Consider the following 10,715-nt stretch of genomic DNA (forward strand, 5'->3'; position numbering starts at 1 on the left):
TTCAGAGATGTCAGGCTAGAATCCTTGGCCATGGTCTCTGGAGTCAGTGGATGGTTTCAGCTTGACCATCCTAGACTCATCTCTGGTACTGTGGGAAGGAGGTGCTGGAGAAATTCATCTGTTCTCTTGTCTTGGACTGGGTCCCTTCTCTCAGTTGCCACAGCTGCCCAACATGTGATAGCTTTATCATTACTCTAAGGTAATTTAGGAAAGACTGAATTTTGAGTACAAAAGTTTTGGAGATGTCAGTGTTTAATATGTGATAGTGTGGCATCCTGATTAAGTATTGTTGCATGGTACACTACCCCCAAACTTACTGTCTTGAAACAATGCCATTTAATTGTATCTCATAAATTTATGGGTAGAAATTTGAGCAGTGCTTGGCTGGGTGATTCTTCTGCATCATACAACTTTGACCATATTCGCTTGATGGTCTGGTGTGGGCTGAAGGATCCATGATGGCTTCACTCACATGATTGGACTTTGGGCCATTGTCCTTCTCTGTATAGACTGAGGGCTTTCCCCCATGTTCTCTCTAGAAGACAGGTGGGGTTTTACATCCTTACCCAGGACTCTGCCAGTTCTCTTAAATACTAGGCTTGGAATTGATATTGTGCCAATTCTATCATACTCCATTGGTCAAAGCATGGCAACCCAGAATAAAAAATAATAGAAACAGATTCCTCCTTCCAAAGAAGAGGAGTGTCAAAGAATTTGTAGCCATCCAAGATCCACCATGTGGGGTTTACATAAACATAGAACACGGGGGAGTGGAGCAAACAAGAGGATGTGTAAGGGAAAGATGTTCCTAACTAGGGAACAGTGTCATCAGGAGGACAAGCCTTCTTCTTTCCTGTCACCCAGGGAAAATATTCAACAGGAAGATCTGGGAACTCTCATTTCTTATCTTCTCCATTATATTACACTGGGGTGCCAATGAAGAAAAAAGCAGGTTTTGAAAACTGTTTAGATTTTTCTATTTGCATAGAGCAGGGTGAGTAGGGAAGAGAGCTGTTTTTTTTTTAAGTCTAATTTAACTGCATTTAATTTCCTTTGTCTATAAGTACTATAGAACATACAAATCCCATCAAAAGCTGTAATAAGAATGATAGCACCAATAGAGTGTTCACTGCTGTAGATGCCATACAATAATGGCACTGTCATGGGTTCCCCTTTTAGGCTTTCATTTGATTTGATTAATTTTTGAAAGACAACTTATGCATATAGTATAAATTTTAGGGGAGCAGTATAGCATAGAGTAAAAATCTCCCTCATATTCTTATTCATGAGTCCCTCATGTCCCTTCCTTGGAGTCAGTCAACTCCTTTTTCATATAACTTTCTGGACAAATTTTGTGCATGTACAAATACCCCCTCTGCATTTGTGTGTGCGTGTGCGTGTGTGTGTGTGTGTGTAATTATAGGATATATAATCATATATCCTTACCCCTACAAATAGACACATACTGTATTATTTTTTCACCTTGTTTTTTCATGAAACAATATATTAGAAATTACTCCATATCAGTAAATCTAGATTAACTTATTTATCTCCAAAACTACATAGTATTCTGTTGCAATAACATAAATAATATCTTAAAGAATTTTTTTAAAGCAGTCTCCTGCTGATGGCTATTTATGTTGCTTCCAACTTTTTGCTATTATGAGTAGTATAGCAATAGTCTTGGTCATGCATATTTGTGCCTATGTGCAACTATATCTAGAAATGGAATTATGGGGTTGAGGGGTAAGGGCATTGTAATTCTCATATCTATTAGCAAATGATCTTCCATAGAGATTCTACCAGATTATATTCTTCTACTAAGCTTTTGTTGTAGGTTCAGGGGATTGTCAATGGAATTTTTTGGGGGAAGGTCAAAACAAGCTGTAAGATTGAAGAAAGATTGACATTTGTGTTTTTATATTAGCCTTCATTTTATGAGATTTCTAAGTACTTTACCAAACACTCTGGCAAAGAAGACAAATATCAGGCATTCCTTGCTAAGAGGAATCCTGCCACATGGAGTACTGAAGTCTGGACTCAGAGTGATAAGAATCTGTTCTAGTTCGTCATTGCCAGTACTCACTATGGGATCTTGATTAAGCCAATTATCCTTTCTTTGACCTCAGCTTTTTAATTTTTCAAATGAGTATTTGGAGTAGATGATCTCAGAAGAATGCTTGGATCCAAAATTATTTGATTCTACAACACTCCTTTCACTTTTATAATACAATAAAAATCCCTACATAATATGCAAGTCCCTGTGTGAAATAAAAATACAGGGCCCCTGTTCAAGAATTGTTAAGAGTTTCAAGATGGCCACAAAAGAGCACTAACCCAAGCATGGGTCCTTCTAAGTACAGGGACCCTGTGGAACTGCATAGGTGGCAAGTTCATAAACTTGGTTCTGCTCCTAAAAACATTATTGTCTCCAAACCTATAGTCTATTTCTACTTAAGTGTTTGGTGGCAGTTTGTCACAGACATGAACCTGAGATGCACATCATTCTTTTCTTAGGAAATCTGCTTTGTCCCACAGCCCTTTGCTGTAAGAAGCCATGCTAAACAGTAGCTTGTGTGATGGGCACCCACTGACTGGAACACAGGCACCTGACTCAGGGCAACCAATTCACAGCTGGTGAGAAGCTGGTAGGGTAATCTGACCAGAAAAACTCTGATCAATGGGAGTTAAGTAATTACATTAGTAAACAGATTCTCCCTCTCTCTCTGGAACTTGAGCTGAGATATCAGGAGAGGTTTGGATTGAGGGTTAGGGGATGGTAGGAGTCAGGGTGAATAGGCAGAGAAAAGAGAAGCCACACATATTGACATGCATAGCTGAACAGTGAATCCTCATTACTTGAGGGAGCCTAAGAGAATTTATTCCTGTCCTTTGTAACCCCCAAAGCATAATTAACCCAGTCTTATGCACAGCTTTAGTCTATTAATAATTAATTCATCTAGGGAGTATGGATTAATAACAATTAGAAGTAACGAAATAGGAAAATCGCCCCAAATTCCCATCTTCTCCTTCCTCTGTCAACTGCTGCATTAGAATCAGCTGGCTGAGTTTGCCTGTGTTGGCCAGGTGAGGTGAGGGGTTGCTCAGAGCCCTTGAGTAGGGCCCTTTTATCTTTTTCCTATTTTATTTATTTGTGTCTCAGCTAACTTTCTTATATATCCCAAGGACTTTTTTTTTCTTCTCCTAAGTTATTCTTGACATCTTGTTCTACTTCCAGTGGAGTAGCCCTAGGAAAAATGTAGCTGTCAAATGTGCAAGAAGACATACATTTTCTTAGTGTATATCTTTTTCTTTCTGTTCGACTCTGCTAATGAATCCCTAGAGTCTGCAGCAGGGTAAGCCAAGAGCTGGACTAAATGACCTCTGCAGACCTTTTGCAGTTTAGCCATGCTAAGGAAAGAATCCCAAATAATCATTTCCTAAATGCTAATTATAGAACATCTATATAATCATTGGATGTTTTCCCTTTCCTTCATGGTTCAATAGAGGCTGAGTTTGTTGGTGTTCAGATGAATAATCAACTAATTTGGTCAGGAATGTCATATAACTTATTGTTGACAGTAATTTGCTTTCTAGGATGCATTAAAATCTGTGGTGCGTGGGTGCATTACTTATAGTAACATAAACTGCACTGGGTTGCTGTTTAAATGAAGCATGTGCATGTGAAGTGGGTCCTGATTCATTTGAATCACTTTGTAAGCCTGAGTACCCTGGAGAACATGAGAGGACCCAGAGTGCTCATCTTCCTCTCACATGCCTCTTAGTAGGGCACTATGTAGCTGTGTTTGTAAGTATTCTAGGAAAACAAATCGCCCAATTGGCATTGAACTTGGAGAAAGAGACTTTTCTGTTTGCCTTTATACTGAGGCACTGCTGACAGTGTTTTACACTGAAAAGACCCAGGCCCAGGTTGGGGAACGAAGGTGAAAGACCTGGAGTCCTAAGCTCATCCTTGCCTCGGGTACCAGCTATACTTTTCCAACTCTCAGCAGGTATCTTGGTGTACACCAAGGTGGGGACTGACTTAAACCTGTTGGCTATCTGGGGTGTTACCATGGGAACATGCTGATGTTTCAGCCAATGTTTCTGTACACAAGAAAGGGAAAATGAACCTAGAAATATTGCCAGTTCATTTTGCTATGAGTTCCAAGAGTTTAAGCCTTTCCATGTCTATTTTCTCTTCAAAACTGGAGTTGCTAATATTGTCGCTACTATAAATTCTGAGACTTATTCCCCCCAGGTATACTATTGTAATACTTTTTCTTTACATAAAAAATATCTGGATTTTTGAAAATAACTGTAAATCAAGCTGGGGGTGATATGATATTACAGGTACACATCTGTAATTCCATCTATTTAGGAGGCTGAAGCAAGAGGATTGCAAGTTTGAGGCCAGCCTGGACAACTTAGTGAGACCCTGCCTCAAGATAAAAAATAATAATAAAAAAGAGCTAAGGGGCTGGGGCTGTAGCCCAGTGGCAGAGAGCTCACCTGGCACATGTGAGGCACTGGGTTAGATCCTTAGCACCATATAAAAATAAAAACAAAATAAAAATAAAGGCCTGCTGTCCATCTACAAATAAAAAAGAAAGAAAGAAAGAAAGAAAAAAAGAGCTGGGGATCAGAAACACTTATCTCAGTGAGTGATGGCAGAACCTAACATAATATATTTATATTACACACACACACACACACACACACACACACACACTCACTCACACACTCAAATTTATCAGGAGGCTGGCTGCAGTGTTAACAGAGTAGTGGGTGGGCTAGGAGAATGTCATTTATTTAGGCATTTGAAACATTGTCAGTAAAATGTCTCCTAACAGTCATAAATGCAACCTGTCAACAGGAGGTGTGAAGGCAGGAACTCCCATGGCTTAGAACCTTAGTATCCTGATGAAATCCAGGGTGAAATTCATGGCTAATTGCCAGGATGCAGAGGGATGAATGGCAGATAACTACGGTGATCTCTAGTAAGGTGCTGTGGCTTATTTTATTATTTCTGTTTCCCAATTAGTTATGAGAACATTCTCATAAATTTACATATTTCAGAGCCCACATGATAAGTGCAGAAGCAATGTCACTTAATTCATTCCTCTTGAATTTTAGTCTCCTCATCAGAGATAACTGCACAGACGTTTGTACATAGACATTTCACACCCAAATTATTATTATTATTTTTTGGTACCAGGAATTGAACCCAGCGATGTTTCACCACTGAGCCACATCCCCAACCCATTTTTTTAAAGGTATTTTTGAGACAGGGTCTTGCTAAGTTGCTTAGGGCCTTGCTAAGGCTGTCTTTGAATTTGTGATCCTCCTGCCTCAGCCTCCTGAGCTGCTGGGGTTACACATCTGTACCTGGCTCACACCCAAATTTGTGTGTGTATTCAAGTGTATAAATTTCTTTAAAAAAAGTAAAAAATAAATGTTGCACATGTTATCATATTTAGCAATCTGTCCAAGTACAAATAAATCAACTGCATTCTTTTAAACCATAGCAGTTTTTTTTCCCTTTAGGTGGACATTTGGTTTTCTTTATTGTTTATAAACAATATTCAGTGAATTCCCTTGCTGATATTTCTCTGTGTACTCATGTAACATTCCTCTAGGATAGAGGCTTACCTGTGGAGTTTCTAGGTGGAAATGTATGTACATTTGGAGTATTGATAGATGCTGCAAAATTGCTTTAAAAGAACACTCATTTTTCCTTTCTGGCCTCAGTGTATAAGAATATCTTTTTTCCCATATCTTTGACAACTCTGTATATTATCAATCTTACTAATTTTAGCCAATCTGGGTGATGAAGAAGAATGACTTAGTTGTTTTAATTTATATTTCCTTGGTTAGTAAATGTTGAGCACATTTCCCTGTACTAAGTGGCTATTTGCCTTTTTCTGTGAAATGCCTCTTCTTGTCTATTGTGTACTTTTTCTATTGTGTTTTTGGTTTTACTGACTTAGAATCATTCTATGTATTTTCTAGATATAAATTACTTGGGTTGTATGTATCTCACATATTTGATACACTTTGACACTTGTCATTTTTCTTTGCCCATGGTGTCTTATATAGTAAGGAAGTTCATGTCATCTAATCTGTCAGTCTTTTCCTTTAATGGCTTGGTGGTTTTACACCTGATCCAAGATTATAAAAATGTTTTCCTCAATACTTTGTAAGTAAAAAATTATCTAATCCTTTAATGAATCTGATATTTATTGAAGTAGTTTTGTGTGATGTGTGATAAAGGAAAAATTTCCTTCTTCTCTGGAATAAATTCTCATTTACAGACACACCCGCCTCTGATATATGCCATCTGTTTTTCTGTGACACCTTGGATTTATGCATCCTTCAGATGTCTGTAGAGAGAATGCCCTGAAATTACATGAAGAATTTTGTGAAATGTGTATTTTTTCACGTGGAGAAATCCCTTAATTTTCATCAGATTCTCAAAAGGATACATGATCCAATAACGGTTAGGAAGACTGGGTTTCATGCTCTCCCTCATCCACCATCAGGAAGTCCCACAGAGGTAGCCTTGTTTCTATATCCCCTCCCAATCCCCCTTTATTTCTTTAGTTCTTCCCATTTAATATCAGTGTTTTCCAGTTAATCCATTCAACAGATGTTAAATGAGCTCCTATTGCATTAGGCATGGTATCAACCAAGCCCACTAAGACCTGAAAACTGTCCTTGACTGATGGATAGACCTATGTGTGTGTGTAGTGTCATTTATGAACGATCATTCTGGCATTGAAGAGAATAAAGATATAACAAAAAGACCTGATAGAAGTTGATGGAGAAACGTGAGGGAGAAATATTAGGGACTGAACTGAAGTTGTGGCAGTGGATAGGGCATGGTGTGAGAGATTCAAGATATACTAAAAAGGTAAAATATTTATTGAGTTATTGAATATGGGAGTTAGTGGAAAATTAAGTCAGGAATAATTGCCAGTGTTTTGGCTTGGGTGACTGGTTGCTTGGTGGACTCATTTGCTGAATTAGGAAATATAGATGGAGATTTAAAGGAAAAGTTGAGTTTATCTTTCAACATATGCAGTCCTGATTATTGATATAGTGCCAGAAATGGATGTGATTATCTCTGGGGAATATCAGTGTTTTAGAGATTCCTGGAGAAAGGGGAAGGTTATTTGGTTGAGAAAGAGAGATATGAGCTGGTGCGGTGGCACATGCCTGTAATCTCAGTGGCTCAGGAGGCTGAGGCAGGAAGATCTCAAGTTCAAAGCCACCCTCAGCAACTGAGTTGCAAAGCAACTCAGTGAGACCCCGTCTCTAAATAAAATACAAAATAGAGCTGGGGATGTGGCTCAGTGGCTGAGTGCCCCTAAGTCCAAACCCTGGTTTCCCCCCCTCCCAAAAAAAGAGAAAGGAAAAAAAAAGAGAGATATGAGAAACAGCAACATATCACAGAAGACATGAGAGTTTCAAGAAGGAGGAAGGGGGATGTTAGGGTGATCTGGCTGAGACAGCTGTCACCCATTGATCACCAGGGTTGATTCTGCTGATCTGGCTGACTAGGCAAGTGGCTCCTTCCTCCCTCACCGCTCCCGTGTGTCCCTTCTGAAGTTGCATGCTTATTGGAAGAGGGCCTGACCTTCTCTAATAGAGGAGGCCAATTCTTTTGGTCAAGGGTATCTGAGTAGCTGAACTCCCCTGCTAGAACTTCCAAATGAGCTCTCAGGAAGAAGGAAAGAAGCTGAGTTTGGTGCTATAACCTGTAATCCCAGGGACTCAGAAGGCTAAGGAAGGAGGATCATAAGTTTGAGGCCAGCCTCAGCAACTTAGCGAGGCCCTACGAAATTTAGTGAGACCCTGACTCAATAAATTCTAAAAAGGTCTGGGGACGTGGCTTAGTGGTTTTGCACCTCTGAGTTCAATCCCTGGTAGCAAAAGGGGGCAGGGAAGGAGGAGGAGGAGGAGGAGGAGGAGGAGGAGGAGGAGGAGGAGGAGGAGGAGGAGGAGGAGGAGAAGAAGAAGAAGAAGAAGAAGAAGAAGAAGAAGAAGAAGAAGAAGAAGAAGAAGAAGAAGAAGAAGAAGAAGAAGAAGAAAGGAAGGAGTCAAGGTAAAATGCTGAAGATGAATCATTTGAGATAAAGATAGCAAAGGGTTCACAGATGAGGCAGCCCGGAGATCACTGGAGCCTCTCTGAGAGCACTATCTGGGGAGTAACCAGAGGGAATGCTAATGGGAGATGAGACGCAGTGACAAGGCACTGCTTTGGAAGAGTCAGTGGAAGGTGAGGTGGCAAATACCGTGTGTGTGTATAAATTTCACCCAAAACTTCAAGGTGAGGGTTTTATAGTAGCCAGAGAAGTATGTGAAAAAGTGCTATTCATTTCTTATGCAGTGGAGTCATGTTGTAAGTCTTTTAATAAAGTTCCACAAAGTCAACCTCAGAGCTAATGAATTTGGTTATATGGAAGATGTTACTGTTTTTTGGAGGACCTGATGGCTGAACTAGATAAAGATTTCTTTTTTCTTTCTTTTTTTAAAGAGAGAGAGAGGAGAGAGAGAGAGAGAGAGAGAGAGAGAGAGAGAGAGAGAGAGAGAGAGAATTTTTTAATATTTATTTTTTAGTTTTCAGTGGACACACATCTTTATTTTATTTTTATGTGGTGCTGAGGATCGAACCCAGCGCCCCGCACATGCCAGGCGAGCGTGTTACTGCTTGAGCCACATCCCCAGCCCTAAAGATTTCTTTTGACTAATATTCAGAGTGTTTAAAGTAGTTCACAATCATATGGCTTGGGCCCTGACTAATCAGAAAAGAAGCCATAAGCTATCAGAACAGAGGTGGGCTAGAAACAACCAGCTGGGCTGGACCAATGAGTTTCAGCTCTTCTTCTATTACCAGGACATTATCTAGGTATTTGTACATGATGTCTTTCTCAGAAATACCTTAATCAGAGAGACTGATTTTCTAGATTAAATTAATTAGGCTGCAAGGCCCTCAAAGGACCAGATCACAGAAGTTGTAACTAGCATTGCAAATTGTATGGGAACTCCACTGCTAAATTATGTTTAAGCCACATTTGTAATCATAACCCTTGGGGGCAAAATGGTCACAAAAGCAAACAGGAACACTGAAAAATTTCGTGTGTCTCCCCCTAAAAACTGAAGATTTACAGTTACGTGACAAGTTGCAGAAGAAAAATAAAATGAATGTAACACATTTTAAATAAGGATTATAAGGGCAAGAAAGATTTTAGTTTCAAAAGGTAGTTTCATTTTAGCTGTAAGATTAGCAGCAAATGGACTTTTCTGTAGTGAGCACACAGGTGAGATTTCTGTCCCCCAGTGTTTTCTCAGTGACCAGTGCTAGTGTCAGAATTTAAGATGATATGATTTTGTATCCTCTGTGTGAATGTTCTGTTGCTATGATTAGGTGAGCATTCAGGAGCAGAGGCCTACAGCTTAAATAATTTTTTTTTGTAATTTTAGCACAACTATTCATTTCTTTCCTTTGGTAAGTGTGTGATCTTGCATTATTCCAGGAAATATATATATATATATATATTTTCAAATAGAAACTGCAGCACATGTTTTTTTTTTCTTTTTTCTTTTGACAAGTGCCATGTAGATAAACTTCTCAGCATAATCGGCCCTCTTTCAGAGATTTTTTCCTGTGGAATATTTATAGTGAAATGTAAGTCTGTCTGGTATACAAACAGAGTTAATTATAGCTGTTATGCTCTCCTTTACACTTCTCAGTGATTGCTTAGAAAGCCACATCTTGATACATACTTTCAAGAAAATTGGAATTTAAAAGAACATTTTGAAAAGAAGGAAGAAAAAAATGAGATTTCTGTGGGATGGGTAAAGTGCTTCATGTTCTTTTGGTGGGCAGAGCCAATAATATTACTTTTCTTGAGTAAAGAGAAAGAAAAACTGTGTTTCTTTGCCTGGATTTAATGTCTATTGTCATTGTTATGTTTGTTTTTGGTCTAGTTCCTTTATTTTAACTGTATGTTGCAACTGACTAAAAAAAATAAATCAGAAACTCAGAAACAGACTCAACTGGTACCACCTTTTAGGTTGAAAAAAAATTCTTACCAAGGAAGTATAAGAAAAGGAAGAAATATTTTATTTGTAAATATGTTGCTGCTTTAGACAATGTTCCAACTCTCTTTTTCCAGGTCACATGAATCTGAGGGATAGGCTCAGAACACCCAGGTGAGGGTGATGGTTACCAATGGCCTTGAGCACTTATCAGGTAGAGTTGTGGGGAACCTCAACCCTTCCCTTCCTCTTCCACCTTCCAAAATTCTCACTTTCTTTGGTCTTAGTTGGCACGCATTTTCTCTCTTAAGACTTTCAGTTCCTCAAATATCTGTTTGGCTATCGCCAACACTGCTATATATATATATATATATATATATATATATATATATATATATATATATATATAATATATATAGTGGAGATTGAACCCAGGGGCACTCTGTGACTGAGCTACATCCCCAGCCTTTTTTATTTTGAGACAGGGCCTCATTAAGTTGCCCAGGTTGTCCACAAATCTAGACCTTCCTGTTTCAGCCTCCTGAGTACTGGGATTACAGGTGTGCACCACTGCGTTTGGCCAACATTACTTTTTGTTTGAGGACTGGTGGCCTCTGGCAGGAGTCACTGTCAACCACCTCAATGACTCTTGGTAGCTGTGTCCTTTTCAC

Source organism: Spermophilus citellus (genome assembly GCF_964194105.1).
Source record: "Spermophilus citellus genome assembly, chromosome: 1".
Lineage (NCBI taxonomy): Eukaryota > Metazoa > Chordata > Mammalia > Rodentia > Sciuridae > Spermophilus > Spermophilus citellus.